The 15,640-nt window shown below is 40.8% G+C and overlaps 1 protein-coding gene across 1 annotated transcript in view; it reads right to left on the bottom strand.

Moving 5' to 3' along the window:
- The window catches only part of CACNA1H (calcium voltage-gated channel subunit alpha1 H), a 1,553,446-nt gene that overhangs the window by 967,831 nt on the left and 569,975 nt on the right, over positions 1 to 15,640 (bottom strand). The gene's annotated exons all lie outside the window — the stretch shown is intronic.

Raw genomic sequence — 15,640 nt, forward strand, 5'->3', positions numbered from 1 at the left:
TCCTAGTCCTTAGGGTAAGGGTTTGAATTGTAGGTGGTGCTGTTGCCCTGATTCCATAACCTTTTAAACCATCACTCTACTCAATATGGGAGTCAAGATACTCAGTTGCAAGCTGCAAACTGATCTTAATCCCTAAATATCATTTGCATGGCCGCAATTATGAAAAAGTATGGATAGTATGTTCCCTTTTGGTGCTGCTGCCACACAAAATGACAGCAAAAGTGTTTGATGAGATGTGTGTCCTTAGAATGTGGGACACTCAGGGGACCACCTTTGATACCAGGCGATTGTACTACTGAACATCGATCCGCAGACTGTCACGGGGAAAGAGTATCGCAGGACAAAATATGAAAAGTTAACTGCAGACTTAAAAGTATAGATTTACTGTTCCTAACACCATATCTATGTACCTTGGAGATATATGTACTGTGTAGGTACATATATTTATAGTTAGGTGCAGAAATCTAGACGTAACTGTCAATATTTTTTTTAATATTTTTGTTCTTCGGTATTGTGTCCCATTGATATTCTGGGTTGATATTCAGTGAGCCCGCCATGGTAGTCTAATCCCAGCACCAGGAGCCATCCTGCGGCAACTATGGAAACTTCTTGGAGCTTCTGACCACTGGTGCTTTGTACCCAGGTTATATAGACACTGAAACTTTAACCCATATCTGGGTGAACCTGTGCCAGCTTCAGATGATTGAATAAACCCAGATCAGTTGACTGGGGGTGAGTGCTTGCATTGCTCAACACACCGTCCATCATCCCCTTTGGTTTTGCTTTGTTCGCCCTAAGTGGGCAGGGTATGCCCAGACGTGGGTCCCTCGCTCACTTTGCCACTGGATTCAAGCTAGCCTGGCTGATGACGGCAGATTAGCCAGAAACCGGTCCCAGGATGCTTGTTTCCGGTCCAGGGAAGATATGGCTTGGCAGTTCGGGCTGGACTGTTCCCATGAGGCACAGGGTCAGACTGATTTGCATATGCTCATGTCTGAACTGGGGTGGCGGAGTGAGATAAAAAATGATGATGGTTTAAACCCAGATCAGTTGACTGGGGGTGAGTGCTTGTGCTGGAGCAGAGTTTTCTGTTTGAAAATTCGCTGGCTTTTGAAGCTCTGGCATGTCTATTTGTCATATTAATTTTATTAATTACTAGCAATTAATTATTTGTCTTGTGCAAGTGCGTTTATATTAATCAATCCGTTTGTCCTAACAAGAGAGAGTTACACGTGGGTGCGCATAAATGTGCTGTTTAAAAATAACATGCGTGTTTTCATGTTTAAACGTTGCTATGTGCTGTTTATTTTTGAGCACAAAACGCTTTCCGAATTAATGCTTTTCTATGTTGCAAGAGCTAGATAAATACATACACATAAGGGTATTAGTGGGGTTAACACTGTTTAATCACTATGCTGTAGTAACGATTGTTTTTGTCTCTTTAATTAAGATGGTCTATTGAGGCCTATGATGGCCTAGAAAAGATGGCCGATTTGTAAGCCTGGCTGTGATTTATAATATGAAAACTGTGACAAGGGAGACCCCTGCTGGAAATGGTCCTGAAGCTAACTGACCATGGTCCTTGCTTGCTTGTTTGAAAACTTTCCATGAGGACAGCAGCAGTTTTGGGAGATCTCCAAGTGAAATGAAAATGTCCTTGGCAGCCTTGGGAAACAAAGGAGCCTTAGAGAAAAACTCTGAACTGTGGCTCGATTGCCGAGGAGAAGTAGAACTAACAAGATACATTTTTTATTTCTTGGTTCCTGTTCCGTAGTCTTTATTTTGTGAACTTTTCCTGAGCGGAGATTTTCAAATGTAGCGATGTTACATCCTTTCCTTCTCGCTCTGCTCAGCAGGTCCGGCGGACATTACAGCTTTTTCTATGTTTCCAATGTATCTTTCCATTGTTTTAGACACTATAAGAAATGTTAGCCTAGAGAGGGTTTTTTGCCACTTGCCATTTTGCCTTTGCCGCGTACCGAATCTGCGTTGCTGAGGATCGATGCTGAAGGGACTTCGTCTTGAGAGACATTTACCGAGAGACTTGTCCTGACCCGTTCTGACATTTAGCTAGAATAGGTAACTATGAGAAAATGATTTACTCTGATTGATTTCCTTTGACTAATTTTAGATAAAGCAATATAATTTTAAACATGGTGTTGGATATTCTTTCTTGTCAATTATTGGGTTTACATTTTTGATCATTGCTGTATATGTTGTATAGATTATGTTTAAGGACAGTCCCAAAAACCAGGTCTTCTCGACCTCGATATAGATGCAGGGTGATTAGGAGTTTTCTTTCCACAGGTTTATTGCTGGTAGAGTATGAGCGTATGTTAGTGTAATGAAATGGGCCCTAGCGTATGATGTATGCATGTGCGTGTAACTGTGAGATTACTCTATCCGTGGTAGTGAGAATATTATACACACCCTGATCTCTATCAATTTCCTGGTAGCAGAGTAGGATGGTTTTTGATGATTGTCTTGATCTGATAAGATTGCTTGTACATTAGTTTATTGATTATTGATTATTGGTTCATGTTGGTATATGTACTAATACTATATGTTGGAGTCGTAATGTTGAGTTATATGTAGTGCTTCTGGAACTTGGAAGCTGTAGCAGTTTCGTAGTAGGGCAGAGGGAAGTATATGCTGCTCTCGGGAAAGACGGAATTGTGAGGAATAACGTGTGACAATTGAAGTTGCGCGTCACATTGTCTGGGTTCGGAATCAGTGACATCGTCGTATGTTACTATTAGATATTTCTGGTATATAAGGAGTGTGTATGATAGTGAAGGTTATCTGTGAAACTTTGGTCTTAAGTCCCAGGGATCCGTAAGGATTACCGTTGAAGCTTATCGCGGGAGAAGTAATAGGTATTCTCTGAGCTTATTTGAGAAACTGAACAGAGGAAAGCTGTTTAGTTGATGTATGTTATAATTCTGTAGTGGAGCAGATTGTCTGTTCTCGGGAAGCAGGATTCTGTGCGTATGTACTATATTTCCTTGTATGAATGTGCGTGAATGTTTGTACATTTAGTTGATTGTAAGACTCTTTGGAAAAGTCCTAGAGGAAACAGTTAATGAATGTATGTTAGTAGGGCAGAGTAGAGGAAGTGCTACTGTGTCAATGAGAGGTCTCTTATGAAATAGACTCTCTTTTACTATTCTGTGGTTAGCGAAGCAGACAATGGAGATGTTTTTATGTTGTAACTAATAGATTTTGTAGAAATTTTGACACGAAGTCTACTGAAAAGATTTTGTAAAGGAGGGGTAGACGAGTGACAGAAGACAGGAGACAAGCGACTGCAGCGACTGTTGACGTCAGAAAGACCGCGCTCTGATTGGATAATAGATCAGAATAGTGCTCGCGCTAGGATTGGTGCGTTAGTGTGAGCCGCGCAAGGATTGGAAGGGCTATTTAGTGACGTAGACGCTCCAGGATTGGTGCGTTAGTGTGAGTCGCGCTGCTATTGGTTGAAAATTTGTATTGTATATTTATAATACGGAAAGATTAGAGAGTTTTTTGTAAGCGCTAAAATGTATTACCAAGAAGAGAAAAAGAAGAAAACATTTTTTGGTAAAATTAAAAAGTGGTTTAGCAAGGATAAGGATGTTAAAACAAGAGAGGGCGAGTTGTTACCTCCACCGAAAACACCTGCATCCTTCATGGCTGCAAGACATGGGTTTCATACCTGTATATGGTTGGAGAATTGGGTTAGGTATACTAAAGAAGATGGTGTTCTAGCATTTCCAGAACATGGGTCATTTAATCTGGCCGGGTTGAGAAATTTACGGGAAAAGATGCTATGTCTAGACCCGAAACCGAGACCTACACAGTTCGAGGCTTTAGTGGAATGGGAAGAGGAAGTACATGAGAGAGAAAAACAGAGATCTGGAGGGTACTATAGGTACATGTTTGGGAGGAGACATGATCGTGAGACTCATCATGATCGAATGAAAAGGTGGCGAGATGTTAGTATGTCAGAGGGATTATATCCGATGAGAACAGTTGAAGGAGGAGCAGAAAGGGTTCCTGAGTCAGAAATGAGAAAATATGGAGTTAATGAGTATGAGGATGAGGTCTTGAATGACATGATTTACAAGAGACCACCTCCATATAGACCAGAACCGGATAAAAGTACACCAGTTGTTTCTCCGATAAGAGATACAATTTGTGTTAGTGAGACAGAAAATGAGACACCTGAGGTAAGAAGTGATCATTACCTTGATGAGAATGCCAGACAATTAGCCAGAACTACAACAGAGTTGACAGAGAAGATTAGGGAGTTAACGAAGAATCTAGAAGCTGTTACGGTGCCTGTAACAATAGGTCCGGTTATGCCTGTGTTTGACAAACAGAGGACAGGTGAGAATGGACTGGTGATTCCATATGTTGGGAATAATCTGACAAATTCAGTTGGTCCTTCAGGAGATTCAGGCAAAAGAGCAGAAAAAAGTGACCTGAGACAATCAAGACATGACACATGTAGTGAAATATTGGATGCTAGTGAAGCTAGTTGTTCAGGGATGCCAATTTTAGAACCGCAGAAGAGAGTGGTTCCAGTGAGAAAAACTGCTGAAATAACAGTGGAAGATTTGAATGATTGGATGAAGGTTCTAAAGAAAAAGGATAAAGATTCACAAGTAATTGATGTAGCTAGGTTACGTGTAGAACTAGAAGAGCTCGTTACAGGAACAGTTCCAACAGAAATTTTGAAGAGTCATCATGATGGTGAGCTAATGTTCATGTGTAAAAGCATCACCTGGAGAGCAAGGAATACACATGACAGGCTAAGAGCGATAGCAAATGAACAGGGAGTTGACATTGATAAAGTGAAGGCTTTACAAAAAACCTACAGGATGGATTTTACGGAGAAGGATATAGAAAATTTGAATGCTACTGGTAGAACAGGACAGATTAAGGAAATGGTAGCATTATTGCGAAGATGGGGTGATGTAGAAAAGTGGAAGGATAGGTGGTACAAGAAAAGAGATGAGGCTGAAGATAGAACAACTTATTCAGCATTTCCAGTGAGAGAAAAAGAGAAACCAGTGGATAATTATCCTATGAGAGAAATACCTGGAGGAGGATATGTACATGTTCCATGGACCAGACAGGATATTTTATCATTCACGAATGATTTCCCTCGATTGAGAGAAAAGCCCGTCGAGTGGTATAGGCAGGTAGATAGGTTTGTGAAATTGTCAAAAGTGCTGTGGGTTGACCTGAATAGTCTGTTTGATATAATTGTTCCAGCAGACTTGTGGACTGAGTGTAAAATAGTTGTGAGTTGGCCTACTGAGGAATATCCAAGAGATCCAAGAACAGGGGCACCAGATCCAGAGGTAATGAGAAAATATGATCAGGTGATGGTATACCTGAAGAGTAAAGTACCTGCAAAAGAGACAGACTGGGTTAAAATAGATCGAACACAACAGGAAGCGAAAGAATCAGTTCATGCTTTTTACGAGAGGCTGATACTGGCATTTAAACAATTCAGTGGAGATGAACACCTGGGTGACAAAGATTTGAGTCATTTTGTATACAGATTTGTATATGGCCTTAGACCTGAAATTGGTGAGAGAATTCGTGATCACACAGTGGATTGGCAGAGTAAGAAAGTAGATGAGATCCTGAGGCATGCAAAATACTTCAGTGATGAAATTGAAGCAAAACAAAGAAAGCTGAAAGAGAAAGCAATGTGGGCACAAGTGAAAGTTGCGGAAAGACAGGAAGCACAGTTAGTGGAACAAGCGAATAATCCAGAAAACAATGCAGGGAATAGACCTAGATATGCAGGGAAAGGAAAAGGAAGTCTTGAGGAAGCGAAAAAAAAGTTTCCTTGTCACAACTGTGGCCAATTGGGGCATTGGAGATCGGAATGTCCTAATCCACCATTAGTAAGTAATGAAAATAAACCCTTAAATCAACAGGTGCAGAACGAAGGAAATAATCAACAGCAGCAACAACAGAAAGTTGTGAGACAGCAGAGTCAAGAGCCAAAACCGCCCTTGCCGCAGAATAGAGGGTTACAAAAGTATAATCAGGATTCAGGATTCTACAATGAGGAGCAGGTAAACAAACCAAGACGTTCTAACAAAGTACAACAGTACTTGTTAAAGAGTGAGGGGAGTGAGTCTGAGGGTGATTATTGACGGTGCTGAAGAGAGGAAGAAGAGTGCATACTTGGTGCAACTCTAGAAATAGACCAGGCAGGACCATTTGTGGATGGGAAAATAAATGAGGAGAGTGTTACTTTTTTGGTAGACACAGGTGCGACAAGATCAACTGTCAGGTCAACAGATGTTAGAAATCTTCCTCTCTCGGATGAAGCAATCCAAGTAGTTGGTGTAGCCAATACGCAAATCAGAACACGTCTTACTGAACCTGTAAGAGTACAGATAGGGAAATTTTCAGACATGCACAGATTCATTGTCTGTGACACGAGTCCAGTGAACCTATTGGGTAGGGACTTGTTGTGCAAAATGAACTGTACAATTTTTTGTACACCGGATGGAATAGCTTTTGAGACACCAGATGAGGATGTTTTGTACCGAGTGACTCTAGAGAATAGAGAAAGTGAGTTAATTGGTGCATTTGCTGTGTTTAATCCGGAGGATTTGCCTCGAGAGCTGAGAGACACAGTGAAAAGGACAGTTTGGGATTTTACTGGAGAGGATGTGGGATTGATGAATAATGTAGATCCAGTGAAAATTGCAGTAAAAGAGGGAATTACATATCCTAACATTCCTCAATACAAAATGACACCAGAAATAATTGAAGGGATAACTCCTATAATTGAGAAAATGATTCAGCAAGGAGTCCTGAGAGAACTACTGAGTAGTCCGTGTAATTCACCGATAATGGGACTAAAAAAGCCCAATGGGAAATTTAGGATTGTACAGGATTTGAGAAAAGTTAATCAAATTGTGGTGGCATGTTGTCCTATTGTGCCAAATCCATCAGTGATCCTGTATCAAATTCCACATGATGCTGAGTGGTATACAGTGATTGATTTGTGTCATGCGTTCTTTTCAATTCCATTGCATCATGATAGCCAGCCGATTTTTGCATTTAGGTTTGGCCAGCGTATCTTAGCATGGTGTCGTATCCCACAGGGGTTTACGGAGAGTCCTTCGATATTCAATCAGTTATTGAAGAAATCGTTGGAAAGTTTGATCATGCCCGAGAGTTCAGTGCTAGTGCAGTATATTGATGACCTACTGGTGGCATCAAAGACACGTGAAGCTTGTGAAGTAGATACCATAGCTTTACTGAATCATCTGGCAGATGGAGGGTTAAAGGTATCTCCAGCCAAATTGCAATTTTGCAAAAAAGAGGTGCATTATCTTGGACACAATATTGAAAAGGGTCTGAGAAAAGTGACTGATGACAGGATCAGAATAATCAGAGAAATGAAAGCTCCAAAAACCCAGAGAGAAGTGAGAATGTTCCTGGGTATGGTGGGTTATTGTCGTCAGTGGATAGTTAATTTTTCGCTGATAGCAAAGCCACTGATTAAACTGACAAAAAGTGAGATGACAGATCCATTGGATCTAGATGCAGAACAAATGGCAGCATTTGAAGAGCTCAAAAATAAAATGTGTGAGGCTCCAGCCTTGGGTATGCCTGACTATGAGAAAGAATTTGAGTTGTACTGCAGTGAGAGAAATGGATGTGCACTTTCAGTGTTAATTCAGAAACATGGATTACTGAGAAGGCCTATTGCGTACTTCTCATCGACACTTGACCCTGTAGCTGTGGGTTTACCAGGTTGTCTGAAATCTGTGGCAGCAACATGCAGAAGCCTGGAACAGAGTGAGGGAATCATAATGGGATATCCTGTAAGGGTATTCGTACCTCACAATGTGGCAATTCTTTTGACGAGAAGCAGAACTCAGTACATGTCACATAGTCGGTTGACTAAATATGAAAAAGTGATTCTGGGAGCATCAAATGTGACTCTTGAGAGATGTGTGAATGTGAATCCAGCGACACTCTTGCCGGATATTGAAAATGTGGGTGTGAAAATGGAAGATGATCATGATTGTTTGGATGTGCTGGATTACTGTACAAAACCGAGACCAGACATAAGGGATCTACCCTTGGATGAGAGTGATCATGTGTTGTTTGTGGATGGATCATGCCTGAGAAATGATAATGGTGTGCTATGCGCAGCATATACGGTATGCAAAGTTTCAGAGGTCATGAAAGCATCACCATTGAAAGGAGTGAAATCTGCGCAAGTTGCTGAATTGGTGGCATTGACAAAAGCTTGCGAAATTGGGAAAGATTTGAGGACAACTGTAATGACTGATAGTCAGTATGGATTTGGAGTGGTGCATGATTTTGGCCAGCTTTGGCTACAAAGAGGTTTCTTGACATCGGGTGGAACTCCGATAAAGAATGCTGAAATGATTGGTAAATTGCTTGAGGCGATACAGCTGCCTAAGGAGTTAGCAGTTGTAAAATGTGCTGCCCATGGACAAGGAGAGGATTTTATAACGGTCGGAAACCGTTATGCCAACGATGTTGCGCAATACTGTGCCAAGACAAATCAGTCCATCAATCGGGACAGAGAGGGGGAAATGTCTTTACTCTCTGTGATGTTTACTAATGTCTTAGAAACCTGGGATGAAGTGAAACAGTTGCAAGATGAGGCAGGAGAGGAAGAGAAAAAAGATTGGATTAAGGCAGGATGTGCTCCAAGAGAAACAGACCATGTTTGGGTCTACAGAGATGGCAGACCAGTAATGCCCAACTCCATCTTGTCGTCAATGGCAAGGATGTATCATGGCCAGGGACATTTGGGGAGGGATGCGATGGTTAGGTCGTTCAAGCAGACCTGGTACAATGCAAAGTTCAGGACAATTGCAGAAAGCATCTGTCAAAGGTGTTTAGTTTGTCAGCAATTTAACACTGGGAAAAAGACAGTGGTGAGTCTGGGGACAATAGGCAGAGAAGGAGGTCCTTTTACAAGAATGCAGATTGATTTCATTGAAATGCCCCAAGTAAACAGACTGAGGTATGTTTTAGTGGTAGTCTGTTTGTTTTCAAGGTGGGTGGAAGCTTACCCGACTAGAAGAAATGATGGATTAACAGCGGCAAAGTTACTGTTAAGGGAGTTGATTCCTAGGTACGGGTTTCCAGTAACAGTTGAGTCTGATAGAGGTGGACACTTTCAAAACGAGCTTATGGGTTTGATTTGTGAAGCATTGAAAATACAGCAGAAGCTACATTGTGCATACCGACCAGAGGCTTCTGGTGTGGTTGAGCAGATTAATGGCACAATCAAGAATAGGATTGGAAAAATGTGCTTAGCCACTGGCATGAAATGGCCAGACGTTTTACCTCTAGTTCTGATGACTATGTGATCTACTCCAGATAGAACTACTGGTTTGAGTCCGCACGAAATAATCATGGGACGTGCAATGCGCCATGCATTCGTGCCTGTCAATAAGTTGGTGACAATAACTGATGACATGATTTTGGATTACTGTAAAGGCCTGGCTGACGCAGTTCATTCTGTGTTTCACCAGGTTGGAGAAGAAGCTACCACACTTGAGAAGAAGCAAGCCCATGATCTGAGTCCAGGAGACTGGGTGAGGATAAAAGTTCACAGAAGAAGAAATTGCTTGATTCCAAGGTGGGGAAGGCCGAGACAAGTTATTCTGACTACGACGACTGCAGTAAAGTGTGCTGGAGTGAAGCACTGGGTACATGCAAGTCATACTCTGAGAGTTCCAAACCCAAAAGAAGGGACTGGTAAAGAGTATTTTGAAGAGTCAGATTCCAGTGATGATGAAGATACAGAATCAGTGAGGAAAGAAGCAGAAAAAGCTTCGAATGAATCACTGCGAGTATCAGAGAGAAGATCAGATTCTGTAAGAGAGCCTGAAGTTTCAAACAGCAGTGAAGGAAAAAGAAAAGAAAAGAGAAATCACACAGAGACTACTCCTGAATCAGAAGAGGAGGAGATTGAAGAACCACTTGAGATTATACTTGAAGAAGCAGGGTCAGAAGAAGATAGAGAGGGACAGATTGCGGAAGACCCCCGAGGAGGTGTAGGGAACATTCATGACGAGCTAGGTGAAGGGACAAGTAGACAGCAAGAAGATTGCGTGTCGGAGACCCGAGGAGGGACAGGAGTAGGGAAGTCTCAAATAGTGGTGAAGAAATCTGTGGAGAAAAAGAAAACTGCTATAAAACGAAAACAGAAGGCCCTTGAAACAGATGATGAGAATGAACAAACAGAGGGTCGAGTTCTGAGAAAGAGAACTTGGATTGGAGAAAGAAGTAATAAAGAAATAAAGCCGAAAAAGGTGTTAAGAGGAGATCGTTGGCCTAACAACAGAGTTAAGAGGCTGAGATACAGAATAATAAGAGCAAACACATCGAAAGCTGAACAAGTGAATGAAGTATCGAGTCAAAGTTCAAAAGCTGAAGGAGAAGAATCAAAGGAATCAAAAGAACCAGTAGAAATAAAAAGAGTAAGAAGACCCAACCAAAAGTACAGATCACCGGAATGGTCTTATGTGGCACTGTCTGAAGGAGGAAAAGAAGAAACAGTGACTCGAGATAATCCGGAAGAGATCTTGAGAGAAGTGGTTGAGGAAGATACTGGTGAAATTCTGAAAGTACTCTTGACTGACATTGGAGAAGAGTCGAGTACTGAGGATTTTGATGTCGGAGATCTAATACAATTTGATGTTGAAGAAATTGAAGTGAAGAATGACAAGTATCCAAACTGAATAAAGGAGGATTCACTTGGATTAAGTGAACGAAAAGATCATTTGGAAAAACTGAAAGCTGAAGAATTACTGAAGAATTGAAGAGTTCCAATAGTAGTGGAGTAGTAGAGACTAAACTAAAGTAGTAAAATGGCTAACATAGAGGATAATAGAAATAGATGTGCCTTCTTTAAAAGGTGGTGTAGAATGTGCTGCTGCTGTACTGGATTATTAATGCTTCTATGGGGTGTTTTAGTTTTATTAGTTACTTTTAAAGTAGAGTTTGAGATGCATACAGAGAATGTGACAAATGTAGAGAAGAATTCACAAAAAGTAGTTCCGATTAGAATAAGTAATACTTACATACATAAAGATAGGTCAATTAATAATTTTTCTAGTAATGTTTTTTCAAAATTGTTATATGAATATGTGAAAACAATGGAAGTGAGGGATTGCTACGTCTGTATGCAATTACCTGCATCCGTTTCAGAGGGTGTTACTTATCATCATTTACCAGCTACATATGGTATTTCTTGTAGTATTTTAAGTAGTGTTTTTTATTTGTTAGGGAAAGTAGATTATAAGATGTCTAACAGAGATAGTATTTTTGGGCACTTGCCAATGAACAAAGAGCTGAATCCAGCTAAAGAAGCTAACACTTTTGGTGAGATTTTTATTGAAGAAAAAGGATTAACATTAGATTACATTTTTAAGAATAATTTAACTTGCAGTTTGAAAGGAGAGGAGAAAGCTTTCCTGGATATGGTAGAAGAAAGGAGATTGAACATGCAGGAAAAAGCAGGAAAATATAAAGTGAGTGAGACAATTTGGGACATTGAGATGGGAAAAGAGTTGAAGAATGGGGCTAGTCCAACTTTAGCTTTAGATGCACCACAGAAAGGTAAACTTTGCATTACAAGAAGGAAATCCCAATATGATACATATTTTGTTGGGACTAGTGAGTGCCATGATACATACTTCATTGCAACAGGTTGGGGTTTCAGAGGTGGAGAAGATACAGTTTTTCCAGGAGTGTACTATGTTTGTGGGAACAAGGCTTATTACAAGTTGCCTGACCATTGGTATGGCACGTGTTATGTGGGCCTGGTTTTTCCGAAAAATTTTCATATAGATAAGATAAGAGATGTAGAAGATATTAACTTACTAATGCGTTTTAAGAGAGAAACTTGGTCTGAAATGGAGGGTGACATTTTTGGGGTTTTGATTCCAGCAGTGGGAATTTCTTTGAATGCTTATGGAATTCGGAAACTGTCCACAGTGGTTGATCGCTTATCGACAAATACCGCAGGAGGGTTTCTTTTGGTGAATACGGAATTAAGTGCCGTACGTGCCATGTCTATGCAAAATCGACTTGCCCTTGATATTCTATTGGCCAAGGAGGGTGGAGTCTGTGGAATGTTGAAAGTTCAACATTGTTGCACTTACATTCCAGACGAAAGCAAAGACCTGAAGGTCTATATCAAAAATATTACTGATTTGCATGAAGAATTAGTACCACTTGAAGCTGAAAATTTATGGACTAAAATAGCTAATAAAATGATAGCTGTTAAGGATTTTATTGCAAAAATAGGTAGTACTATTATAGGTAGAATATTGTTTCCTTTAACTTGTATAATTGTTGCTTTATTGATAATAAAATTGGTGTGTGTGTGTTGTAAAAACAGGGGAGGGAGGAAGAAATTGAATAAAGAAAAGAAAAATAAGAGGTTGAAAAGAGAACCTCAAGAAATTGAATTAGAAGAATTGAGGGAGAGTGTTTACTTAGAGACAAAAAGGGATGATGAAAGAGTGACTGGTGTGTAATGTTGTGTAAGGGGAAAAAGACATTTCCGATTTCTCCTAAAATGGGACTAAATTTTCACTAATTTTTTTTTTGGGTTTATTTGGTGATAAAATCACCAAAGGGGGGATTGCTGGAGCAGAGTTTTCTGTTTGAAAATTCGCTGGCTTTTGAAGCTCTGGCATGTCTATTTGTCATATTAATTTTATTAATTACTAGCAATTAATTATTTGTCTTGTGCAAGTGTGTTTATATTAATCAATCCGTTTGTCCTAACAAGAGAGAGTTACACGTGGGTGCGCATAAATGTGCTGTTTAAAAATAACGTGCGTGTTTTCATGTTTAAACGTTGCTATGTGCTGTTTATTTTTGAGCACAAAACGCTTTCCGAATTAATGCTTTTCTATGTTGCAAGAGCTAGATAAATACATACACATAAGGGTATTAGTGGGGTTAACACTGTTTAATCACTATGCTGTAGTAACGATTGTTTTTGTCTCTTTAATTAAGATGGTCTATTGAGGCCTATGATGGCCTAGAAAAGATGGCCGATTTGTAAGCCTGGCTGTGATTTATAATATGAAAACTGTGACGAGGGAGACCCCTGCTGGAAATGGTCCTGAAGCTAACTGACCATGGTCCTTGCTTGCTTGTTTGAAAACTTTCCATGAGGACAGCAGCAGTTTTGGGAGATCTCCAAGTGAAATGAAAATGTCCTTGGCAGCCTTGGGAAACAAAGGAGCCTTAGAGAAAAACTCTGAACTGTGGCTCGATTGCCGAGGAGAAGTAGAACTAACAAGATACATTTTTTATTTCTTGGTTCCTGTTCCGTAGTCTTTATTTTGTGAACTTTTCCTGAGCGGAGATTTTCAAATGTAGCGATGTTACATCCTTTCCTTCTCGCTCTGCTCAGCAGGTCCGGCGGACATTACAGCTTTTTCTATGTTTCCAATGTATCTTTCCATTGTTTTAGACACTATAAGAAATGTTAGCCTAGAGAGGGTTTTTTGCCACTTGCCATTTTGCCTTTGCCGCGTACCGGATCTGCGTTGCTGAGGATCGATGCTGAAGGGACTTCGTCTTGAGAGACATTTACCGAGAGACTTGTCCTGACCCGTTCTGACATTTAGCTAGAATAGGTAACTATGAGAAAATGATTTACTCTGATTGATTTCCTTTGACTAATTTTAGATAAAGCAATATAATTTTAAACATGGTGTTGGATATTCTTTCTTGTCAATTATTGGGTTTACATTTTTGATCATTGCTGTATATGTTGTATAGATTATGTTTAAGGACAGTCACAAAAACCAGGTCTTATCGACCTCGATATAGATGCAGGGTGATTAGGAGTTTTCTTTCCACAGGTTTATTGCTGGTAGAGTATGAGCGTATGTTAGTGTAGTGAAATGGGCCCTAGCGTATGATGTATGCATGTGCGTGTAACTGTGAGATTACTCTATCCGTGGTAGTGAGAATATTATACACACCCTGATCTCTATCACTTGCATTGTTCAACACTCCATCCATCATCCCCTTTGGTTTTGCTCCAGCTTCAGATGAAACATGGCCTAGCAGATGTGTGGCCAGTATTTAGCTGGGTCAGACTCAAACTGCACTTTAATCAACAATGCCTAAACATGTCTTGGGCTGCCTTTGCTCCTATTCAGAGGATACTTTGCCCGGGAGTAGATTTGATTGCACTTTTGGCGAAGGAGCAAAGAATAATTTGTATATGGTTCGTCTCTGCAAATACTCACCCAAAGGGCCACTGGCTCTGTAAAAGGCATTGTAATTGAGTAGAAAGGAGAGTGCTTCACCAGCCACATTTGATAAAGCATTGCAAAAGAGGTGAATAAATCTGGTCATTAGCTCAGGTCTGTCACCAGAAACACAATTTGATCTTTATAATCCTTATTATAGAATAGGCCATTTTGCTTTTTATTAACTGGGTGGAATGGCATAAGACAAGGCTGCATTCTGATTTGCTTTTGATTGGTAACCACTGCAAGACGGGCCTGGGGCCCTATTATGTATAAGGCACACTTTCCCTGTTTTTACCCGGCACACCTTAAAAAAGGTTATTACATAAAATGCGCTGCCCCCAGGGCAGCCGGAAACTCGTGCCACTTTAGGGCCGTGTTTTCAGGTGAAAAACAGAGTGGCTTTGAAGCAGCCACCCAGTGTTTCACTGTGCAGCCTGGACCCTCCTGCACTTTTAATGGGGATTAGAGATCCCATTGCAGGTGGGTGCAGTGAGTGGCTACACCCACCTGCGGAGGGATGTACTTTACCTCCTCCAGAGGGCTGCCATTAGTAGGAGCACTGTCAGTGTGCCCCTAACAGTTAATTTGCCCCTGTGCCGGTATCTATAATACAGCGGGGGCGCAGAGGCAAAGGGATTCCCACATTTGCGTGCGGCCACACCCCTATGCAAATATGGGAACGCCCTCTTGAGAAAGTATGCATGTGTGCCAACACTTTACTATTCCAGAATGGGCCACACAAGTGTCCACGGCCCCTTCTGTAATACCAAAGTGTCCCGGGGAACGCAAAGTGGGTGCACATGCCCGTTGTGCCCCCGCGGCCCTTTGTGTAATATGGTCCTTGGTGTAAGTGGAGTTCACTATGCATTCTCTGATAGATACAAAAAGGAGCAGCAGTGAGGGATTCTCCCCTTCCAATATATAATCAACACTATGTGTCATCCCTTTGTGGGACTTAAAGTCCTCATTTCTTAAGCTAATCCTGGTTCATTCCCTACTGTGAGAGGAAGAAGACACATTCTCTTGTTTTCTTTGATTTTGCGTCGTATTCTCTTGGTTTCTTAACACTATGGCAGGACGAATAAAAATGGGTAGCACAATTTGTGCATTAGGAAAACACATATCTAGGGGGCCCCAAAAAATGTTATGGGAGATGTCACCTAAAGAAAATTTCTCCAGTAGACTTTTTTTAACCTACCTCTCTGTTTCAGCAGCTGGAATTGACAAATATTGATCGTATTAAAGGGGTGGTGTTTGATCCTCAACTTCTTATTGTGATCTTCTGATCACAACCGAAGTCAATAACACCTTTGAGTAACTTTCCATCAGGCAGTCTTGTG

This window comes from Triturus cristatus, chromosome 10 (assembly GCF_964204655.1).
Source record: "Triturus cristatus chromosome 10, aTriCri1.1, whole genome shotgun sequence".
Taxonomy (NCBI): domain Eukaryota; kingdom Metazoa; phylum Chordata; class Amphibia; order Caudata; family Salamandridae; genus Triturus; species Triturus cristatus.